The sequence below is a fragment of the Psittacula echo genome, assembly GCF_963264785.1.
Source record: "Psittacula echo genome assembly, chromosome: 1".
Taxonomy (NCBI): Eukaryota; Metazoa; Chordata; class Aves; order Psittaciformes; family Psittacidae; genus Psittacula; species Psittacula echo.
This window is the reverse complement of record NC_137735.1, coordinates 94,888,740-94,913,850: the sequence shown is the minus strand read 5'-3', so window position 1 is coordinate 94,913,850 and position 25,111 is coordinate 94,888,740. Positions and strand designations below refer to the sequence as shown.

The window sequence follows — 25,111 nt, the reverse complement described above, 5'->3', positions numbered from 1 at the left end:
TATAGAAGGAGCTAATGGCTCTGTTCTATGAAAGGTTCCAGTTACACAAATCTCCAGTTTGAGCCTTATGGGGACAGCCAGCCACACTCAGAAAAGCCTCCAAACAGATGGAGATAATAGAAATTTAAATGGACCATCCAGCTTTCAGTATAACCACCATATGTGGTATTTTATCAGTTGCCAGGTGAGCGGGAGAGGCAGGGGAAGGAGAGATCATCAGTTTCCTCATCCTGTCTACACTGGTCCAATCTCTAGCTCATGTAGCAGCAGTTAAAACTGTTCCCCTTTTTGACAGGATTTGTTAAGCTGGTCAGGAAAGGTCAGGACAGAACATGGAAATTGATTTAGACCAGATGCCCATGCTAATAGTAATTCAAACCACATATTCCCCACCTGAAATAAAAATACTAAATAAAAGCAGTGACAATCTGATATGCTTTTAAAGGTTTAGTGTTCTAGCCATTTTTTTATTTAAACAATTATTTGTCTGATCCTGATGCAAATCCACTTTTAAAAGTTCAAGGAGTACATAAGAATACATGTTGAGAAGCAGCCTTTTTTGATGTGCAGGAGTTTGTATTCATGGCTTTTTCTGTTGGTATGACAGAGGCTGTACACAAAGCTGTAACTGAAGGAATAAAAGCCTGATAGGACTTTTCATACAGCATCATTGTAAATAATGCTTCCCATTATTAGACTACAACTCTACCATAAACCTCCAAGAGAGGCAACCAGAGCAATAATAAGCAAATTGACTATAGACCCAGCCAAAAAGTATGAAATCTCTCATTACTAAGGGATGCCTGCACCCATACTCAGATGTTCTCCTGGTACACTCTGAAGCTGGTGTTTTGTTTAGGGAAGAAATCAAGCAGCTAAGGAGGATGACAGGAGGATGACAGTCCTTGCCAGGACCTAGAACCGCAGCACTGACCTCCTAAAGCCTTCAGAGATGAGACAGGCAAAAAAAGAGGCACACAGACACAGCTGTGGAGCAGAAAAGGAATGTATGCAGCTCCTCATCTTGCTTTTCAACACAAATTCCCAAGGCAATGACTCTTTTCTTAACCTGAAAACAAGAGGACACCTGTGTAACCAGTGAGTGAACAGCCATAGGCAAGCCTCCTCTGCTGATACACCCAAGCTTCGTCCTTGGTAAGACAGCCTGCAGCAGCCAAAAGGTCATGCAGTCATTCATCTTGTTCAGCCTCTGCCGATGGTGGCACAAGAGCATGCTGCCTGTAATGGGAAGAGCCCTGGGGATGCTGGGAAAAGGGATGACATTTCACCAACAGCCACCACGCGTGCTTTTGGAGTAAGATACCCACCTAGCCCCAAGGATAACTGCACCCTTCAGTCACTGCCCCAAAGCTCAGGCAAACAAGTTCTAGAAAAATATCCAGTAAAACAGCCCTGGTTTAAGATGAATGACATTGCTCTCTGGCTCCCTGCAGGACTACTGCTCTCTTACGATGGGAGGAGGTCTTCACCCCAGCCATTTCTGTTCACAGGAGGGAAAAGGTGCCTACTTGCCTTTCTCAGTGGTGTAAGCTAAAACACTGGAGCATAAGGCCAGGGTACTTCTTCCCTTGGCAGCCTCCAGCAGAGATGCAAGAGAGACAACTGGAGGCAGCAGCACGGATAAGCAATGCTGTGCCACAGCTCCCCCTGTCACATGGGCATGCTTTAAAACCCATATTTGAAACTAAAAACTACTCAGTGCCCAAATGATAGAGCTGATCACCTTTCCTCAGACATCAGAGCAAGATCAAGAGCTATGTTGCCAAGCCATTGATTTAATAAATGAAGTAAATACAGCTTCTCTCAATCCCAACACCACCCTTGGAAGAACACACATTTTGGAAACCAGCAAAGACAGACAAGCTCAGAGTGGCTTCAGAGCTACTTCAGCCCAAAGCACAGACACAGAGTTGTTGTCTTCAAGAGGCAAGAGCATCCCCACAACTCACCCCACCACAGCCCCAGCCCTGCTCTCACACTTCATGGTTAACTGCTGGTAACTGACGTGTCAAGCCCCCTGTATTTACATCATTCCTCTGGCAGAATAAAACCATACAGGTTCAACAGGATTTGGTTAAAAGTTACAAACTCATGCAAGGCTCCCATGGTCTCAAAAGCCTGACTGTTGGTGCTGACCCATGCTCCTTCCCTACCAACCCAAAATGAAACAGAGAGACATTTGTTGTAAGACTGCTCCACCGCAGGCGCACAGAGCAGGGACTGTGCAGGCAGGGTTTAAGGCAGAGGTGGGCTCTCCGCTGGAGGGAAGCTGCGCTCCATTTCCCTTTCAGATGGTTTTCTGAGGCTCTTTCTTCCTTCAGTGCAGCCTGTCCAAGGCACATAGAGAATCTGAGACTTTTCTGAGCAGAGGCAGGACCTTGGAAACCCCATTTCACTGCCCTTTGGAGAAAAAGCAATAAGCCCAGCCTCCCCGCCATCCTCCAGCGCCTCCCCAGCAGAGCCCCTGCCGGGGAGGGGGCTGGCAGGGGTCCAGCAGGCCTGGATACTGTGCCGGGAGCTTGCAGCTGCAGGAATGTCTGGGAATGCTGGGCGCACACAGCCTTTTTTAATTGCACACTTCTGCCTCCACCGCTTCAATCTGTCCTGGACGGGTGTTTTTAGGGGTTGGTTTCTTTTTTTGCCTTCTTTTTCTTCTTCCCTGCATCCTGCTTTTATGTGGACAGGGAAAGAAGGGTAAGGAGAGCAATTATAAGACAGGCTATTGCGATGGCATGCTCCCCTGCCGATTCTTAGACTTTGAGGGGACACAGAATCAAACAATTTTTTGGGTTGGAAAGGACCAAAGGAGCATTTAGTTCCATCCTGCCTGCCATGGGCAGGGACACCTTCCACTAGACCACGTCACCCAAGGCTCTATCCAACCTAGCCTTGAACACTGTCGGGTTGGAGCATTTACCACTTCTTTGGGCAACTTTTTCCAGTGCCTTATCACCCTCACAATAAAGAACTTCTTCCTTATAGCTAACCTGAACTTCCCCTGAACATCCTCCAGACTAGGTGACAACAGTCTTATCTTACCCTCATTTTTGTGTAACAGTTGGGTTTCTTCAAACTCTGAGAAGTCAGCTTTCACTGTTGGTAGTGATGGAAAAAGTAGGGCTTTCAGAGGACACAAACCAGTGCGAACAAAACTGAAGGAACACATTTCAGAAAACCCCGACGTGCCTGAAAAGCCAGCATGCAAGGAGGAGTGTTATAACAATATCAAGCTATGAAACATAACTTTGGCAACCTGTGTTTTACACCTCAAGAGGCTAAATGCTGCCCATATGCAATGGATGAGAGCACATCTTGAAAACTGAACAAGTTCTGGCAGTCACATGCAAACCACTCAGAACCGCCAGCTCTATCATTAAAACTCAGACTGAGCACAACAAAGAGGCACATTCCAACTGCAATACTGAGTTTGAAGCCATCACACCAGATTTCAAATGCAAATGGAGTTCATAAACATGCAGTCTCTTACACCAAGACCTTACATCTTATCTCTTCCACTGGAAGGCATGGTTCGGCTGTCTCAGCCTCTTTTCTGCATCCTGCAGCATAAGTACTCCACAGGAAAGAGCATCACCAAGAAAATCCTAGTGTTGCTGTGCCAATGGGAATTTTGAGATAAAAATATTTAATAGGCATACCCTGCCAGAAACTGTGTTGAATTATTATCCACGTTCAGCAGAAGTCACCATCCTTCCCAGTGGTCTCTGTTCCTTCAAAGAGAGAACAGCTTAACTCCACATCTGCTGCTCCAGCCCAGTTCCATCAAGACGGATTTGAGGTCCACTGTTCTAGCTAACATAGACCACCCTGGCAGAGCAGTATGGGGTAAAATCTAGTGAAATCCTGCATGGCTTATTCTCACTGAGAGCAGCCACATCTGCTTACAAACCCACCACCTGCACGAGCACTGCTTCTGCACCAATGATGCTTGCTAGATGAGACCATCTTCCATAACAGGGCTGCCTCTGTCTGTTTGGGCTTTGGCTCCCACCAAAGAATCGGTCCTGCAGTCTATATTTACAAGATTGCCACCGTGAGCCCTGGGAGGGCACTAAGCAATACACAACTATTCAAGCCTTCCCACTGAAGACAACATCTGATTCTGGCACACGATGTTCTTAAATGCCATCAAAAAAGACTGCACTAGGTGACAAAGTGCTTTATGATTGTTTATGGTCATCACGGGCAGCCTCAGATTGAAGTACCTACTCATCTCTGGACTGTTTGCTATCAACCAGACAAAAAGCACCCAGCTTGCTTCTTACTACATAAACAACCCAGACATGCTGAAGCAATTGGTAAAGAAAATTCAGCTGAGGCTCTTTTGGTAAGCAGCCTGACCACTGCAATGGTTTTTTTCTGGTCTTCCATATATAGCTGTGACAACTGCAGTAAAATATTCGCTCAGCCACCCTCCCATAGCCCACTGAATCTGTAACCACCCACCCACACCGCAGATGTACTCATAAGTTATGAGTCCCTCCCTCCCTATTTACACAGTGTGACAAGCTGGGATCCTACCACTGCAGCAGTGTTAGTGCTCCAGCCCTGCCACAAGATGCTAAATCTGTGGCTCCTGTGTAAGGAGCAATGCCTAGCAAACAGGACAAGCCACCTGGATGGCATCTTGGGTTCAACAGCAGTATAATTCCTGTGTTGTTCAAGCTCACTGTAGGATTAGAGCTGGTTGGAAACAATCATAAAATCATAAAAGGAATTATTTTATTTTAATAAACAGTTAATAAGTCACATTTTAGGCACTGCATATGCAGGGTAGACTGCAAAATATTTCATGGTTCCATGTTTTCTTCTTCACATACACACCTATCTAGCAAAATTTCACAATATTAATGAGCAAGATCTTCACTTTCCCTTATTGCTACACATCAGCATAACTAAGCAAAAGATGCACCTTCCACTTACAGCTTCCAAAATTTCTTAAAGTTATATAAACTACAGCATTTCAACGTTACTTTGTCCCTACCTTGTCCACCGGCAAGGTAGGGAGCAGAAGCAACACCCCTCTGCCTTGACCATCTTCCTGCACTGTACAATTTCTAGGGACAGGTGTTAGCTCAAATAACACGCATTTCTCAGATGTTCTTCCACTTGTCTCTGCCCTTCCCTGGTCCCCCTTAACAAATCCTACAGTTATATCATTTCCCAATAAAATACTAGAAGCCCTTTTTACTCCCCAGAGCTGTTACACGGTGCCCTTTCACATGAGCTTGTCCACCAGTTTGAGAGACTGAGCACTAGATAATACTCGAGAAAGTACCCTAACAGGGCAGAGCTGCTCCTCACATAAAATTGTGAAGAATAACATTTTATAACCTCATTCTCCCTCACTGTCAGAGAGGGATGGAAAAACTCTCTCCTTCCCTCCTCGTCTCCCCCCCCCATCCCAACGTTTTTGTTTGGTTTTTTCTTCAAATGAACATCACCAGGATAGAAAGATTATTCGCTAAAAAGAAGACTGTGAGAAGAAGTTAACATGGTTGTTGAAGCATTTAAATAAACTGCCTGTCAGTACACTGCCCATAAGATTCCAGTACAGAGGCCTCACCGTTCACTCCCTAAGCAGGAACATCCCTGTTTGGCTTGGCTCAGCCTCCTGAAGCACCATGTCACTAACTGGAAACAGGCGGGTTTGCACGGAGCTTCCAAGAAGAGGCTCAGAGGAGTGATGTAACATGGACACCCCCCCTCAAACCAAGCCAGGAAGAAACAGAGGATGCTGCTCAAGGAACTGAGTCTTCGCTGGGTCCCCAGCTAAACTAACTTGCAGCATGTTCTGGGAAGCGTGACTGTTTTGTCTGTATGTTTACTGATGGCTGGCGCTTGGGTGTCTCTGTGGGTCACAGACGGGACTGCTGAGAGCTGCAGTTAGGAGCCCGAAAGCACTGGTTACGTTAATTGTGCCCTTGTACTTTACAGAAATCTTTGACAATCTGTCTAGAGACTAGAAGAAAACCATGACAGCTACCTTCTCCCTGCTGCTACGAGACACTGCACCAGCCTATATGTAACCTCAGGGCTACTTCCACACTAGGCCTCTCTCCCCTCCAAAGTACAAAGGAAGAGATCAGCACCTGTATGGGTACAAACTGTCATGACCAAAAACATGCTCAGGTCCAAGATGGCTCAAATATCCCTGCTTAAAGCAGGAGCTCTGAAGCAATGCATTTCATGAACACATTTTAGATAGCCACAGAGCCATTTCCCAGCAGCCCTGAACAGCCATTTCTCTTTGGCACATATTGCAGACCACTGAAGTCACAGCCTGGCCTGCACACAACTCATTACGCTTCCTTGTCCCATTTGTCGCCAGGTTTCTTCCCACCCCTACTTGATCCAAATTTTCTCTGGCATGTGCTCATTCACTTTGGATTATCTCCACGGGCCTTTGACTCACATTCTTCCCTTGCTGCTAGACTAAACTGACGGAGTGCAGTCTCTTGGCTCAAACATCAGCCCTCTTGTCGGAGATCTACACAGAAGCCTGAATCAAGTTTTTTGGGACACCTGCCTGAAAGTACCTTAGAAGGGTTCAAGGAAGAGAGGACACATAATTGAAAAAGTTATTGAAAAGACCTGAAATTGAAAAGAAGACCTTCCAAGGCCTTCTAGTAGCAGTACTTTGAAAGTCAAGGTCTTTTAAAAATCACTGTTCTTATGGGGGAAGCTTTACACCTCACTTGTGCTTTTATTTCTGTATTTTCTGTTCTGTCTTGTCCATAACCCAGGTGTCCAACTGCCCAGAGGCTGCTTCTGGGGTGCAGGCAGCAGTCTAGAATAGCAGAACTGCCCCCCATGCTGCTTCTGTACAGGCACACCAGGTCCAAGAAGCAGAGATCTGTTCCTAATCTGCCAACCATGTGCTGCAGCGTCTACTGCTGCGAGGTGCTCAGCTCCATTACATAAGCAAAACAGAAATGAGATAAGGCAGCTCCACAAAGACAAACCTGCTGTCCATCAGTCACAGGTTAAGCACATGTCCAGGCTATGGGCACTTAGAGCAGTTTAAGGCATTGAATGTCCTATTGCTCCACTGCCGCAGGTTATCTTTCCACAGCAGGATGGCAAAGGCAGTCACAGAGTACTCCTCTGCTCCACTAATTAACTGGTGCTGAAGGACCAGCACTGCTCATCTCTCTCCCATCCTTGGACAGGCATGAGTGGTGATTCCCGCCCAGCAGCACATGTAGCCTCAGCCTCTGCTGGTAGACCCAGCTGAGCCAAACCAGCCTGACAGGGCCATCAAGCTGAGGAGGAGCTTCATTCCCAGCCAGACCTGTTGTCAGTGCCTCTCCAGGAGGCACCCCAGGTCAAGCAGCAGGTCAGGAAGGGGTCATTTCATGAGTGCAGCTGCTCCCCCCTCAAAAAAAAAAAAAACATCACAGGCACTATGGGAGCTTTATGTCCTGCTTTAGAGAAGCTCGACACTCTCCTGGCGATCACTGCATTTCCAATACAGCTTTTGCATGTTGCCATACAGCTTCTGCATGTTTTCAAGCTACATCTGCTGTCCACACTATACTTGAATAAAGTATTTTCCTCCTAGCACATTCCAAAGTAAATCCTAAGCAGCACCACCACCAGAGAAGGGTATGCCATACCATGGAAGACGTTTAAGGCAGCATCTTTGTCTGCCAGCTACCTAATCACAGAGCATGAAGACAAATCACTCACCCTTCCCAAATGTCCTGGGCATTCTTCTCCTCCTGCCTCAACCTGTGTGCTAAAATTAAACACAAGTCCCATATAAAATATGGGGAGACCAACTCCGCATCACATACAAACTACCTGGCTTGTTAAAATGCTACAAAAGTTCTGTATAGCTGTCAATAAGGTAAGGACTGCCACAGGCAATGGATTTTAAGCTTCTTCCAGCTGGTGGTGTAGACAAGCACAGGCTTGTAGTATTGTGATGAAAGAGGCAGAGGGACAACAACAATCTTCCACTCTTAAAAATCAGGGTAAAAGTTGGTACCATTGGTACAACTGGGATCATACCAGCTGCTACCTTCAACTAAAACTCTACTTTTAAAATGAAAGCTAAACTTTCCTTTTCTGTCTGGGTATTCATCCCACCTCCTTATATGTTCAGTCTATTGGGTTTTCCACACATCTCATCATAACGGCTTTCATTTCTTCCTTTCTTCTGCCCTCTTTCACCTGCCAGCGCTGAAGACCCTGCAAACTGATACTGATCAGATGTGGTTTAGCCAGTCTGTCCCAGACAGAAGCACAGGGAGTACAAGGCTGTCTTTGGTAGTCACGTCCAAGAAGGAACATACAGAAAGGTAGTCTTGTATTTCAGGACTAATGCTTTTTTCTACAAGAAATCTTACCCTTCCTACATGCTTTATATACTGTCCCCTTTTATATGGGCCAAGTAGTGTCATGAAAAAGACAAGCTGTTCAAAATAGCTTGAAGAGATTAAAGCATTTGCTTACACTCCACTGAAATCAACGCAGTGTAGGAGAATGACCAAATGCTGTGATGCATTTGGACAGATTAAAGGAGTCACATAGGGTGTTCTGTACATTTTGTCTTGCTGATCATGAACATGTTGATTCCAGAGAGTCAACAGGCCCAGCAATAAAGTTTTATAGCATTTAAAGCTAGAAAGGACTATGAGGCCTTCTCAATATGACCCTTCCACATGTCCCAGTCCACCATTTCCCTGAGGTACCCTTTCACAGGGCCTGATAATTTGTCCTTTGTTGAAATATAACTCCTAGAACAGAACACGGGTGTGCTGCAAAGATTGAGAAATGAGCATTTTCCCCCACCAAGTGTATTTTTAGCTTTTTTTGTTGTTAGTGTTGTTATGCTTTCCAGTTCTAACATGAATTTTCAAAAAAAGTATTTTTCCTTCAGAATCACCTTAACAGAGCACATGGAGCCACTCGTCTACTCTGAACTCTAGACCATTTTCCCCAAGCTCTGATTCCAACACACACATTCACCTGTCCCATAGATACAGACACATTTTTTGTTCTTAGACACATAACTTTGCTTCTGGATCATGGATGAAAACCTTGAGAAGCCTCCTGTCTGGTACCTTTTTGCAGAACCCAAGAAATCTGTCTTCTGACACCAGCTGTCCAGTAGCAACTACTCTGAGTCAACCCCTTAATTTCACACATTTTGCAGTAAAAAATTTAAATCACTACAATGAAATAAATATCCAATTACTTGCAAAGAGTCTCCATTTTCTTTCCACCTGACAGAATCAAATCAGATTTGTCCAACTATACTGCTTTTCATAAAATCCTGCCTTCCAGAGTTAAATCATATTTGTATCCTTCCACTCTAAATACTGAATCCTACAAGATACCACATATCCTTAAATATGTTTGGTTCCAGGATCTCCAGTGCACAGTTTTTATTTTCTCCCCTTTACTCTTTCGTAATCAATTTCATGTTTTCATGATGTCATGACCCAACGAAAATCAGTGTCAACAAGCCAAACTTCTCCTTTGGGACCTTTCAGCCTATCTGGATTTCCAGTTATCCAGATTCACTGGTTCCAAGACGTAACCTGTAATTTGTAACCTGATTACTGGCAATAGTTAATTCTCACACTACACCATAAAAAAAGTTCCTTTTCTATCTGCATGCTTACCAATATCATCTTTTCCCCTTGGATAGTCCTAGCTGATCATCATCAGCTCCTCCCTACTTCACACTTACTCTTTTTTACTCCTCTCTAATTTGTAGGTATTACTTTGGGCAAAAAGAGAAAAGGTATTTTCAGAGGACATTAGCAGTTTAAAAAAAGAACAGCATAATGATAGCTTAAGATTCATAATCCCCTGCATGATAATGATAATTTTATTCCAAGCACAAAGCTCTAAAGGATCTTGCCGTGGGTACAACAATATTCATTATCTATGTGTTATGAGAACCACAGCTGTAACCAAAGTTTTCACAGACTCTCTATTCTGGTACTGATACCGAAAATAACATTATATACATCATCTGAAACTGAGAACAAAGTTTCCATAATATTAATGTAAGCTTAGCATAAACTGTTTTGATCATATCACTTCCACATCCTCTTCCAAACACCTGTCAAAGCAATACGTATTTAAGGTTTTTAATCCTTCCTCATAAACCTGCTATTTCAACCACTTACTTCTGCTGTTGTTCTTTGAATTCTCTCAAATTAGCCTCTCTCTCAGATATCCTGGCATCAAGAATTAAAAGCCCACAGCCAAACTATAGCATACTGACACCTACAAGCCACAGGTTTCCATGCATCTCCCCAAACCATACTTTTCAACACCTTAATCACTGCAATGGCAGTGGTGCAGTTACTTGGCCATCCCCAGTCACAACCCTGCCTCCTTTGACACGCAGACTTTACAGCTTTCTGCACGGAGTAACTTCAATTGTCTCTTCCCTTGGCCTTCAGCAATGCAAGTTTCTGCAGATTCTCATTCCGTGCCTGTATTTCCAACCTCCCTTTTCCCCTCAAATACCTGCAAATTTGAAACAAAAATAAAGTCCAGAAGTTCCTTGTAGTTCCAGTAGCTCCATCCCAGCTACCATATCATATAATGTCCCTCTTTAAACACTGAAGCCACATCTTAAAAACAAGTAAGATTTTTCATTCCCAGCTAATCTTGCCAGAAAGCTGTTCCAAGCAAGGTACTGAAGAGAGGGCTGTCTGTATGCTTCTCTTCCAGATCTTTCTCATGAAAGCTAAAAAGGATGCTGTAGACATGAAATGACTTCAATTTTATTTTCTTTTTAGGAAAAAACACAAGACATTTACTGCAGAGTTTTCCAGGTCAGTGCCACTTCTTGCTAGATCTTGCAGATGTATTTGTAGTTGAGAAAAAAAACAGCAACACAAATTAAGTCCATCTTTCCCCTGTAGTTTTGCAACGTATTTCCAACAACCCAACAAACAAGCAACAGAAATGGAGACACATTCCTAAGTCCCAGAGCAGACTCCCCACTGTGCTTTCTCAGGAGAGAAAGATAATAGGGAATAGGAATTCAGCTGAACTAGTACAGCTGAATGAGAAGTCACAAGTCACCCTGGGCCAGTACAAAAATAGGACTTTTCTTTCTCTTTTAGTCCTTCTTGTAAGTGACAGCATCCACTGAAAGGCATGAGGTGCAAACCATGCAAACAGAAACAGAACTGCAAGAGCACCAAGGCACGAGGAGGAGACAAGTTTTGCATTCAGAAAGCTCATGCCTTAAAAATAGTGCCAAAGCTCATTTCTTGTCATGCCTGTTTATCCAAGGAGTCCTGCTGAGCCATGCCTTCCAGCTGTCAGTGGGACGTGCCAGCTGAGTACCCCAAGGGCAGGATTGCAGCACAGCACCCTCGCACATCTGGAGCCCTCCTGCATCTGCCAGCTTCTGCATTCCCCAGATGACTGGAGAGCTGTTGTTATTGATTTGATAACCTTGGGCAGGAGCCTCCCAGCAAGTCTCAGCTTTGGCTCCTTCAAGGGTGCTGGGAGGGAAGGGGGCAGGCAGACATGCAGGCATCGGTCTGGAGAGGAAAGGGAGAAATGCTTTCTGATGAGAGAAACGGCAGATGGCTCACAGCCAGCCAGAACAGACACCCCTTGAGAGCCCTCAATCCCCACAGCATTTCACCAGGGAGCATTTCACAGGGAGGCATCAGAGACTGTAGGCAGGGTCAGTTCAGTTTTCTTCTTTCAAAAAGAAAAACCAAGCAAAACCAAATCTATGCTTTATGCCTTTCCTTTGAAAAACACAGCTTTCCAGCCTGCCCCAAACACACCAGTCCCAGCACTGAATCACACACACAGCTGTGCACGGTGGATGGATGCTGGAGGGGAGGAGAAGGGAGCTGTGGCACTGAGGAGCTGGAGCAAGACATACCGTCAGTGCTGATGACTAGGCCAGCTACACCCGTGATGAGAAAGGCAAATGTTTTGCAGAAAGTCAGCCGCTGCTTCATATTAGGAGGTATGAAAGCAGACAGCTTAGATGTCATGTTTTCCTCAGCCTTCATCCTTTGCTAGCCAGGATAGATCCAAAAAGCCAGGTATCTGGCTGCAAGAAATTACGACCTTCTTAGTCTTTGTCCTTCCTGAAGATCTCATCCTGACCGTTATTAACACAAGCTTTCCCCAAAGGCAACAGTCACATCACTTTTACTGCGAGAAAAGCTGCAGCAGCAGCTCAGCAATTTACTGCTCTTGAGGTTTGGTTCTACTCACACAAATCTCTTGTGTGGGTACTAGAAGCTCCATAAATGAGAATACACATGTTTTCAGATAACCTCCACAAAATCAGAACATTGCAAGCAGATTACTGAGGCCAACAGAAGAATATATAAGGAGACCAGGGAAAAAAGCAGCCTTGGGATAAGCTTCCCCTTGTGCACAGAATTTACTGCGGGGTGGAGGAACAAAGACCTGCTTGGTACTCAGGGCTTGGGGTGTTTGGGTTTTTTTGTTGGCTGTTTTCCAGGTTTTAGGTCTTAAAAACCTCTAAGCTAGTCACACAAGCTACTTCACAGGGTGGTCTCGTCCCACTCCTACAGCTCCAGGGTTAGCCACAAAAAGGAATTAGAACAGGTAGTAGCCAGTCCTTGTAGACTTGAGGTTGCGTAATGACAAACAGCCTTGACACAAATGGTGCTTACATGGTTCGATCACATAGCAGAAGAGCAAGGAGGTAAGGCTCCCAGAATTTTATCGGGAAAATCCGGAACAAAATTATGGGTGCATAACCAAACCACAAGTCCAACACACCACTCTGCACGTCATGCGTGCTGCACAGATAGAAAACGTACACACAGAAACAAGCATCTGTCCATCACAGCTGGAACTCAGTTCAGTTTTCCTTCTGCCCATTTCAGTAAATCCAAACCAGAACATTGCTTTTGTGAAACTATGGTCATCAGAAACAAGTTGTCTGACAAAAATCAGCAAAACCAGGTGGCCTCAATCACTTGGTAGTGTAACAGGGACATGAAAAACAGAGGGGTTAGATTATTGCCTAGCAATGCCATATCTAAACCAGAGCAAGGTTGGGTCCAGGACTGTTGTGGAAGTAACCATAGCACAGCTCCAGCTGGAAGGAGGCTCAGGTGGTCTCTAGCCCAGCCTCCTGCCCAAGCACGATCAGTGCTAAGCTCAGACCAGGTAACTTGGGGCTTTATCCAGTCAGGTCTTAAAAACATCCTTGTTTCACAAGACACCATATGCTTAAAAGCATTTTGCCACAGCTGAAGACCCTGCTTGCATCCAAAATGAGGGGCAGCACTCGATGTCTTCAGTGAAGAACAAGGGCAAGTGACCTTCCTATAGGAGGTTTGAGTATCTCACACAAGGGAGTGCACACCTTACCTCTGCAGGCAACCCCAACTCCAACTCCAGCAAAAGCTGGCAGATGAGTGCTCTAGGGTATCACAAAACAGCCAGGGTTTGTCCCGTCAGAGCTGCAGGAGAGGCAGGTGCCCAGCAAACGCAGCTCCAGGTGAGCCACTAAAGCATATCAGCAATATTGCTTTTTGACCCTACGCTATAAAGGGAGAAGCCTCCACCAACACCAGCACACTTCCCTCCTGCATCTCTGCTCAGGACACATCAGACTTCACAAGGAAAGAGGCCTGCAGCTCCTTCAGGTGCCTGTCCAGAGGTCTCTAAGAGGTTATCAGATCATCCTGGTCTCTGTTTCTCACCCCATATGACTAACAGATTGCGTGGAAGGACAAAGCACAGCCACAGGGAAATGTTTTTCCTTGGCAGAGAGGAAAGAGATGAAGTGGGTGTCACATTTTTCCATTGGATTTTTGCTTGTCACCACGGCAGAGCCAGATCACGTACAGAAGATTGAAAGCCAGTTAGCAGCAGATGGCAGAAAAAAAAAGTAGTAAGCAGTTTCCAAGACACAGCGAAGGCACAGAGAGGTCACTGGCACTAGTAAGATACACATTTGGATGGAAGGCAGCTATGGGGACAGCTCTAGCAATTCAGGTTTGCCCCATTTAACCAGCCTTTCCTTATTTTCTCACATTGCCTTCCCTGCTTGCCAGGTTACCCTTGTGACAGAGAGCATTCCTTATTTGATACAGCATCTGTATCCTTCCTGCACACATTTAGCACTGATGTAACTCAATTCAGTGACTCTTCTGCAGTCACAAGCTACATTTGACAGCTCAGAGACAGACAGAATGACAACTCCTGCTATGAAGAGCTTAGCAGCTGAGTCTGGAGACAGTGGATGCAATGCCCTTATTAAAGGGCATTTGCTATGCCTTATTAAACCTCACCGGTTTTGCCCTGTCTTCTTTACTGCCTATTACTCGCTTAAATGAGGTGAAAGGGTAATATATTTGCCAGTAAAATCGTGGCCCTAAGCCAAGATTAATTTTTGCACTCTGTTTCTGTCACTTTTATACAAGACAAACAATTTAGCTTCCAAGACAGCCTCCACTTTTCACCAACACTCAGCACCACAGAGGGCTGGCAGTACCATTGACTGGATCCAACATCAGTGCTTCTTTGAACTTCAGGTCTGTCCGTTTCTTTGTTATACATCCACATTACTCTCAAACAACCCTTTTTCCTATTGATCTCTGAACAACTGCCTCCTCTAGGTAATCCCCTTTCTTTTGAGACATCCAAAGCATAGTCCACTGTTATCAAATACACACATGCACGCATCAGGATTACATCTAAGCACAGCCCATAAAGCTACCCAGTCTACTGCTCCCACTGTAGCCCACAAAGCAGTTCCACCACGCCTTTCCCTGCCAAACATTCTTTCCTGCCCTCTCAACATCAGCACCAGAACCTGGGCTGCTACAGGGTAAGCTGTGTCAGGGAACTGATACTCCCTTGAAAGCCTATTTCTTGCATGAAAGTCATTTAACTGGATGAGCTCCCCAGCAGCTACCACAACAGCCTGCGGTTACATCCAGGTGCAGAACCGCACTGTTCAGGTCTTGTCACCCAGAAAAAAATACACAGCCAAAGGGCATCCAGATAATAGTGATTCCTCATCTCCATAATTCAGAGAGGTGAATAGGGAGCAGAAACATGCCCTCCCTGAAAAACCAGATGTACAGCTCTACTGCGAGAAAGCCCTTCAGGGGCCCACTCAGAACCCATCGCCCTTGGAAAAAAGGAAAGCTGCTCTTGGTAATTGGAGGAGTTAAAGGGAGGGCCTCATAAGCTCAGGGTAAGCAGCCAAGATGGTCTGTGAAAAATGCCACTGAGCTAGGTTAGTCACCCTATCTGACTGGCTATCAATAATTGCTAAAGTCTCGCCCACAAGATGATCCTTCTCCAGAAGGGAGAGAAGCAACCCAAGACAGAGGAAACAGATGATGGATGTTTAAACCAAGCATTACAAAGTGATTGGAAAACAGCTTTTAGGAATGCAGGGAGGAAGGAGTACAGACAATACGAAGGACAGCAGGGCCGGATAACTGATATTTGAATACAGCACAAAAAAATAACATCTATCTGCAAGTGCAAAGCCTTTCAAAGAACCATTTCTACTTGCAAAGCAACAACTAAGCATCTCAGGGGTACCTTGGTAGCTGAGGCACCAAAAGAAAATAAGCCCACGGTGACAGAGACCATACAGCTCTTTGGAGGGATGAATAGCAAGACATGGTATAAGCTAGGTGCCTTGGTCCTTGCAGTCCTGGGTAGGTCTGTAGCCACGGCAGGAGCAGGGCCACGGAACCTGTGCTGCTGACAAGGTGCTAGCTCACAGAATGGTTTGGGTTGGAAGGGACCTTAAAGACCATCTAGTTCCAACCCCTCAGCCATGGGCAGAGACACCTTTCAGGGTACTCCAAGCCCCATCCAACCTGGCCATGAACACCTCCAGAAATGGGGCAGCCACAGTTTTTCTGGGCAACCTGTGCCAGTGTCTCACCACCCTCCTGGTAAAGAATTTCTTCCTAACTTCTGATCTAAATCTCCTCTCTGCCAGCTTAAAGTTATTGCCCCTTGTCCTGTCACTATATGCCCTAGTAAAAACCGCTGTCCCTCATGAGTCTAACATTTCCCTGTTCCTGCCATAACAAAGCTGAGCACATCCACTTTAGCTTAGCACTGCAAAAAAGCCTGTTAAGGGGGACTTACAAGCTCCCCAAGCCCAGGGGCACCATCTTGTGTTACCACAACATGGTACTGCTGTGCACAATGGCTCCTGAAGTACTTTCATTCTGCAGTAGTTACTTCCCTCCCATATCTGTCAGGCAGCTCTGACATAAAGAGGTTTCACCAGGTGGTGGTATAGGTGACAGCCACAAGAAGCTGAGACAAACTAAGGAACAGCCAGTGGTATATCAGTCAAAGGCCTCTTTGCTTTATTTTTTATATTTATTTTTACTGTTTTATTTCACAGCTGGCACAAAGATGATCTGACCTCACAGTGTACAAGCAGAAGTGCAAAAGCAGACGGGCAGAGGGGGAGATAAAGCCGCAATTTAACTGCTATGGCTGAAGTCAGACTGCATCAGAGAGCAAGAGGAACACAAAAAGATCAAATCAAACTGCACATCCCCATCTGGGGTCTGCAGCTAGTCACATCAGCCTCTTTCACAGACACAGGTGATGCTAAAAAGCAAGACTGCTTTAATGAAACACTGGTCACACACACACACATAGCACCCCAGGATGGGAAACTTACTTAACCCCCAGCTCTGAAAGATCCCAAAGAAGGGACTCTTCACAGTGCAAACAAAGACTTGCAAAGAGCACAAGTTTCCCCGGGCTCTGTAGATAAGTTCAACAACTCCAGACACAGGAAAACCCTGTCTGGTAAGGCAGTGAATGAATTCTTTTACCACAGCTATCACACACAACCTGCTCTACGCTTAACGACTGGCTTTCCAGAGTAATGAAACATTTACAGAGGACAGTGCACATCAGTCACATCCATCAGGAGAAAAAACAGTGCATTTGTACATTAAAAGCAGGCTTATTCTTATCTACCACTCTCCAAAGTCAGTCCCAGGACAGACTAGGATTTTTGCCCAGCTCCCAGCTTCCCCGCAGATCAAGCACTTCGCTATAAAGTTACAGGCAGTCCAAATGAAACCAAGTCAGAAACTCAATACCCTCATTTTTCTAATTTTAACTGTCAGAAAATAGGAGGGTAAAGTTTCAAAGTATTCCACTTGCGTTTATCTCAGCTTTTAGAGGAACTGTAGATCATTCAGACCCATTTATGAATACCTGACATGTCCCTTGGCAAACAGGAATAGTTTTCTTATTTAAATTTGCAAAGAAAACGAGAGAAGTGAGGGGTGGCTTTCAGCATAAAGCACTGAACACAACCAGTTCTGCTGTTCAGCAGTTGTGGCCCTCTTTAGCTTTGTTAATATGGAAAGTAATTCTCAAAATTGAACACTACTGCTTTGTTCAAAGTTTGCACATAACTAGTAAAAATAAAACAAAACAAAAATAAAAAAAACCAACCCACACTTTTACATTTCCCCTCTTTACTGGAAGATTTTGCCAAAAATCCTTGAAAGTACTGATTTTATAAATATTTCACCTAAAGTCAGCTGTCTGGTCCTCCACATGCAGGTGTGTAGAGAAGAAAGAATGTGAGATTTCAGCTTTCTTGTTTAAAGGGCAGCAGGCCAAACCCCACTTTCAAATAAATGAAGTATCTTCCACCCCCAAAATAAACAAATAAATGGATCAAGCTGTACAGATTTTAGACAGCTACATGCAGCCACCACAAAATAAGATACAGCTCCACAACCACATACGCTGTGGTAACAGCAACATTTAATTAAATACACACAGACTGCAAAAATCAAGCACTGCCACCCATTTAAATTAACTACTGCCAGTGCCATACTCTGAAATACAGAGGCAATCCCTGGCAGCTTGTTCAGAAGCAACACTTCTGCAGAAGTCATCAGAACACAAAGTAACAGTGACCATGATTTTTGTGGCAGAGGAAATGAGTCACAGCAAGCTACCAGTGAGGTTCAGAGGCTTCTAATGAGTGATTTTTATCCAAGGAAGTAAGGCCAGCTCAGCGTTTCCACAGCTCGTCTTAAGACAACAATCACAACCCATCACAAGCCATCCGTGAACACTAAACTTCAGAGGTGGATCCCTCTGGTTTTGCTCTTGCAGGGAGATAGTAATTTGATTGCTAAGGCCTGGAATGTCTCCTCTGCTCATGCCAGCCTATGCTGCGCCTATATTCCAGTGCTGAGTTGCCCACAACATTACCAGTGACATGGCAACAGGCTTGCTGATTTCAAACATCACTCGGATAACGGCATCACCAAGGTAATATTTGAGGCATTTCAACTTTTTCATATGAGCTTCAAGTTCAATAGTCAGGCTCCTTAAAGAATAAGCAGTTTGGGCTACTCAGCATTTGAAATATCTTCCAGTTAACCACTCAGGACATGACGTGTGGGAAGTTAGTCCTAAATATATCAGCCAGCTGTTGCCCCCAGGTACCTGTAGCATAGTAATTCTGTATCTGCTATGCCAAGATCACAGCTACACTGACATTCAGCTGCATTTTGCTATCATCTGGAATCAACAGCCATCAGCTAATGTGTTAAAATAATCATGAAAATGGGGAGGGAGGGGGAAAACCTGTCTCCTCAATATTAAATAAGGAGGTTTTAAATGTCAAAGGCTCATAAGAACCATCTGCTTGTCAGCTCCCATCCAGCAATAGGACAGGTAGCTGGCATTTCACAGCGTGTTTGTCAGACATCCATCTGCATCAGATCTGGCATTTGTCACTGAAGATGCTGTCCCAGCTGGGCTGCATACAACTGTCAATCACCTCCAACAGAGGCCCACGACCACAAGCAGAGCTCTCCCACTTCATGCTTGCCTGTGTGTTATGGGAAGTAACAGCAGCGACAAGATGGTGAAGAGTTTGTAACCTGGCCACACTTTTGCTTCCTTTGGGTAGTGGCAGGCTTTGTGCTTCCTTTCTGCTTGACTGCCAGGAAAGAGAAGCAGCATATAATAACAATAATAGTACCTTGCACAATGCCAGCATATGGTATTACCGACACCCAATCATAACAAGCTACAGGGCATATGAAGATGATACATGCAGACAGATCACATATGCCATGAACACACCTCTAGGAAATCTTTCACCCTTTTCTTAGATGGGAAACTAAGCAGTTCTGGAAAAATAACAGCTATAAAGCTATCTGGCATCTAGGTGATTACTATGAACTATGAAGATGTTAATGAGCCATCTCAAGTACTGCTGCCTGCCAACACCAGAGCTGAGCTCCTCGAGGTCCTGCTTTCTCCCATTGTAGGTGACATCGCCAAGAGCATCAGCAGAGTGAGGGAACCACTCCTCACACTGCTTTGAGTGCTGGTGAAATCATCAGCTGCTACGAAGAAATGTAAATCCCCAGGAGGCTGGATTTCACCCCTGGTAATTAAGGCAGGCTGGAACGGTTTAAAATAGAGGTCAAGTTTATAAGTGTATGCATACTTTCACACTCATCTACTAGCTTCAAGTCAGCCTGACCCAGGAACAGCCTTTATGGTCATAAAAAGGTTAAAGCATAACTTAAGATACACAAAAAGCAGCTGGCTGGCAGAGTTCTCACTGTCACCTGCCTGCGCACAGAGTGCAACCGACGAAGGACACTCATCCTTCTTCCTGCTTGTGAGCTCTCCCCTCAGTTGTCATCTTCTCCCTTTTTCCCCTTGGCAGCTCAACTCGTACTCCTAGGGCTTCATGACCATACCAGGCACCTTTCCTAAGCGCAACCTGAAATTTCCTTGCCCATCCAGCTATGGGACACCTAAGAAGTGGGCAAAGAACAGAAGATGACATAGGGCACGTGCTCCTCAGCATTGAAGATGACAGCACAGTGGTGAGCATCTGAGGCGACCCTCCTGTGCTCTATCTGTACATCATCTCAGTCTTTTCAGAAACACCCTGCAATAAGTTTACAAGCACAGCAGAAGCAGCCGGGTCAAACCAGTCCTCCCTGATGGAAAGTATAAGAAAGGAGAAGAACAGATGTTTTATCCAGAGGGTTTGTTTGTTTTGGTTTTTGAAAATGATTCCATGAAGTTTTGGACAGAGGTAAATAAAGAACTTGTGTTTCATGATACCAAGCACCGTATTTTCCTCCACACAGCAGGATGCAGGAACACGTACTTTTTTTCTCCCCTAGAGAATGTTCATAGAATGGTTTGGGTTGGAAGGGACCTTAACCATCATCTAGTTCCAACACCCCTGCCATGTGCAGGATCACGTCCCACTTGACAAGGTTTCAGAAAACTTCTCTTTTTTCCCCTCTAAAGACCCTAATACCTCACTACAACTACTTTATAGTTTATAAAAGCATTTAGTTGTTTTTATTTTTTTTTACTGATACCCTCTTTCAGAATTCCAGAAACAACCAAAAAAAGATAAATTTGTTTCAAACTTATTATTTTGTCTTCCAAGACCCTAAAGCCTTTTTATTTGACTTCAAGTGCCTAAAGAAGTCTTAAACTCCCAAAATACAGACAAACAAGACCACACAAACAAATCAAGGGTAGTCTGTTACTCCCAACAAAGGGAGTCACAGCCCAAGCTTTTGCAGATCCACCTATGCACTGCCTCTGGCAAAACACACATCATCACAGAATTGAAGCTTAAAATGTCCAGTAAAATGTGAAAACAGCAGAGGGAAAAGCACTGCATTTCCATCCACCAGACAGCCAGGATGGTTTTTTTTTGTCAGGCTACACTTAAGTCCAAGTCCCAGGCTCCTTGAAATAGGACAGAAAACACACATATCCATGTCACTGCAGCCACAAGATCTAGCCCAGAGCAAGATCCCCTTCAGGGCACTAATTAAAAAAATACGAGAACACTAAATAAGAAAACAGAGTTAAAAGTGGCAACTCCATTCTCATCACAGGGATCCAAAGCAGGAGGAAGTATTCCAGCACAACTGTAAAATCTCTGAAAAACCTCTCCTTTCATTCACAACTTTCCCCTTGTTAAAGACTCCGTCATGGTAAAGAAAAAAACAAACACAAGAAACAAGCTGCTTGAAGGAAGAGTTTTCCATTGTTAAGTGTTCCTGTTTGCTCTTTAAAGAAACCCAACAAAACAACCCACCATCATACATGATTGCTTTTCCCCAGATCTACCAGAAGACACACATTGCGCAAGAATCCCAAGCACTTTCAAAGACAAAGAAGCCAAACAATATTTATAGACGGTCACATGAGCAGCAGGCTTGCTTCCTGCTGAAACGAGGCTTGGACCTTGTGCCGGACACGATCCCGGATCAGTGAGGCCACTGTGCACCGCACACAGGTCAGATTTTCCTTGATTGCCTTTCAAGACTTAACACTGACATCTCCCCACAGTGCCAGCATGGTGCCTCACCGCACGTCACTCTGTGGCATCACCCCTGCTCCCACGAGAAGAGCTGGGTCAGTCCCTCTCTGTAAGGTGATATTTACACATCGCTCTCTTAGGTACAAGGAAGAAACGCAGAGCCTCATCCAGCACCTTTCCCAAGGCACCCTGCCACATGATAGTCACCACCACCATGTTACACTGGGTCTCCATTCGAGTACCAGCTCAACAATTGTGCCAAGCTGGACTGTCCTGTGCTCAGCACAAGCGGCAGACTAGAGGAGTCTTCCATGCACGCTGTCCCAGAGCGGTCCAGCTCACTTCCACTCAAGATTTGTGGCTGCACATCTGTATAATGTTGCATCTCTGTACCGCTAAAAAGCCTCCGGATTCACAAAGAAACAACAGAGCGGAGATAACAGGACGCATTTGCATGGGATTGTCCCAACTATGCGGATTGCAGCCAAAACAAACAAACAAAAATAATCACCAAAACTTCTGTTACTTCCTTCCTGCGCTGGGGACACCAGGCAGCGGGACGGTGCCAGGATAGTCTCGCTTTGGAGGAGAAGACTCCCGAGGGGATCCGGGAGAAGCCGGCGGTCTCGCAGGGGAAGCGGGGCCCGGGCAAGGATAAAGGCTACCGGCCCCGGCGAGGGGGCAAGGAGCGAGAAGCTGGAGACCCCGACCGGAGCCACCAGCGCTGCGCACGGAGGGAGGGACCTGTGACACCGACACAGACGGGTCGAGCCACGGCCCCAGCGCCTATCCGGGAATACCTCGCTTCCCCGAGGACACCGGGCCCAGAGGCACGGGGAGAGGCTGCGGGCGAGCACCTCCTGGCCTCCGCACCGCGACCCCCGCTCCCGCTGGGACACCCCATGCGCCCCAGAGGAGACTGAGGGCGCCAGGCACGACCCTCGCCACGGCGCCCCGAAAAGCAGGGATCATCTAGGCCGCCCCATCCCGCCCTCCCCGCGGCTCCTGGGGGCGCTGCCCGGCCGGAGCCGCCGCCCGCCCGCCCGCCGCTCCTCACCGTGTGGCACAGCAGGGTGTCGGGGTCGGCGGGCTCGCACAGCTCGCTCAGCTTGCGGTCCCAGTGCAGCAGCTGCGGCTGCTCCCTGCCGCTCTCGCACACCTCCATGGCGGCCGCCAGCAACACGACACCCCCGCCGGCCGATCCACCACCACCACCACCACCACCTCCCCTCACACACACACACACACACACTGCCTGACCCCTGCACGCCCACCCGCGCGGACCGGCTCACACCGAGCCACCCGCTCCCATAGGCCGCGGAGCCGCGCTGAGGCCGCGTCGCGTCCCCGCCGGGAGTGTGCGGACACGGGTCGGGCGGGTCACCCCGCCAGCTGCGCGCCCGCGCCCCCACCGACCCGCGCCAGCACCACGCCCCCGCCCCCGCCTGGCCACGCCCCCGCCGCCGAGGCCTCCAATCGGGGGCAAGGAACGCGGCTGACCGGCGGGCCGCGCCCCAATCGGCGCTCGGCCCCCGCACGGCTCCAGCTGTGGAATGTGGGCGGGAGCTCCCCAGGCGCGTCACGGCAGCGGGAGGGAGACCCCCGTGCCCCGCGCTGCCAATGGGTGGCCAGGGGCGCTGGGAGCGGCAGGCACGCCAGCCAATGAGACAGCGACAAGACTGCTACCGCTGCGCGCCGCACCGCCCATCCGCCTCTGGTGTTGTGAGGGGCAGGGGGGTCGGCCAGGGCTCGGTTCCGCCCGGGTGCCTGCGGCTCCTGTTTCAGCCGTTCCTCAGCTGCCCCCTGCGATGCCCTCGTCGGGCAGAGGCAGAGGAAGGGGTTCCCTGCCCACGGGAGCGAGCGGAGGCGCCAGTATGAGTGAGGCCAGCCGGGGGCCTCAGGCAGCAGGAGAGCGTTCAGGGGAAGCGGCCGGGGCAACCACAGGCAGCCCCTCCGTCCCCTCAGCACCAGCAATGCCGCTGCCGGGCTCCAGTGGACTTCAGCAGGGTTACTTGGTCTTCTGGCTTGGTTAAAAAGGAGGCAGGAACAGCAGGTAATGCTCGGGATTTGTTATGGCTGAACAGAGTTTGCCTGTTTATTTCAGAGATGTCAGAACATACCTCGTAAAAACCAGAAGTTTTACAATGAATTATACAATCAACCAGGTTGGAAAAGACCTTCAAGATCAAGTCTAACCGTTACCCCAGGACTGCCAAGGCCACCACTGAACCATGTCACTGAAGGCCTCACCTACATGGTTTGTGATGGACAGTGACTCCACCACTGCCCTGGGCAGCCTGTTCCAATGCCTGCTCACTCTCTTGGTGAAGAAATTCATCCTAATGTCCAATCTAAACCTCCCCGGCAGAGCTTGAGACCTCCTCTCTCCATCCTCCTTTCAGGCAATTGTAGAGAGCAATAAGGTCCCCCTGAGCCTTCTCTTCTCCAGGCTAAACAATCCCAGTTTCCTCAGCTACTCCTCACAAGACTTGTGCTCTAGGCCCTCCACCTTCAAAGCCGCAGCTTTGAACTGCACTTCAGTGTCGTGTGCAGCCTTGGTGTTCACAGCAATGGGTACTCCATCACTGTTGGATAGCATTCCCAGCCTGCTGGTGAACCAGCAGTGAAAACAATCCCAGTCAATGGGAAATTCTGATATTTTACGACTTGCTTTCATGCCAAGCAGGGACAACACTGCCATTTCATTGCTCTTTAAAAATGAAAGATGTAAAATCTTTATGATTCAAGAAACTGGGCATTCTTCAGTGCTTCCTTTCAGCTCCTGGAGCTCTGTCAAGGCATTTCAGTGTGGGTCAGTTCAACGCTAACTGGCATTTCCACACTGCAGGCTGCATGAACCGTAAGTGGATTTCCCAGTACATCCTCTCTCTTCTAGACCTCCCATTTAGCCTTCATCTCTTGTAGCACATCACTTTAATTCACTCACAGAGCAAACATTTGTGCAGCCTGAGTGATACAGCCCTTGCTAAGGAGAGCCTAGACTAGTTATCTGAGGAAAACCAAGTCATAAGGACTTCCTGGCACCCAGCAGCCACAACAGCGACCAAAAAACAATGGTGATTTTGTCGGGGTTGTCCCTTTAAGATTTCTTAAACTTTTTTTGATTAAAAAAAAATTAAAAAAGTTACAAAAGCTGTATTATTTGGTGAAGGATATGAAGGGAAAATCCCTAACTGCCCCAACCAAAGATCTCCTGCAAAGATAAGTTGTTTTAAGTCACTGCAAAACAGGTCAGCCCAGTATATATGCCCTCCACAGCACAGACAACATCTAAAGCCAAATTACTAGTGCCTGAATTGCTACCTACCACTGTGGCAAGCCCAACTGGAGATACAAAATTCTTGTGTCCTGGCACTGCCAGGCACTGTTTTCAAAGCAATTACATTGTGCCAGTGCCAAGGTGCAGATTGTGAAAATTGGAAAGGTCAGTTCCTTACCTAGAAACCATTGTGTTTTCACTAGATGTGTTCTTACTTTCAGAGCTTTCATGGCCTTGTGATAATCTGCTTAACAAAAGGCTCTCCATCAGATAGTTGGCTGATATTAGATCCTTCTAAAATTACTGTTGTGACTAGGGGATTTTTTTGTGCTGGGGACTAAATTAATGTTTTGCCTGTATGAGAAGCATAAAGGGATAGCCATGTTTGCCTTGTAAGCCAACAAAGTAAAAGCAACCTTAAAAGAAGGTGCTGACTGGGTGACTGCAGCTTCATTTGC

The 25,111-nt window shown here is 46.5% G+C and overlaps 1 protein-coding gene across 1 annotated transcript in view; it reads right to left on the bottom strand.

The window, feature by feature from the left end:
- The window catches only part of CREB3L2 (cAMP responsive element binding protein 3 like 2), a gene marked incomplete at its 3' end in the record, with an annotated part of 74,351 nt that extends 51,846 nt beyond the window's left edge, over positions 1-22,505 (bottom strand). Inside the window, exon 1 of the mRNA XM_080609652.1 lies at positions 22,431-22,505. The remainder of the gene's footprint in view (positions 1-22,430) is intronic.
- Between the last annotated feature and the right edge of the window lie 2,606 nt (positions 22,506-25,111).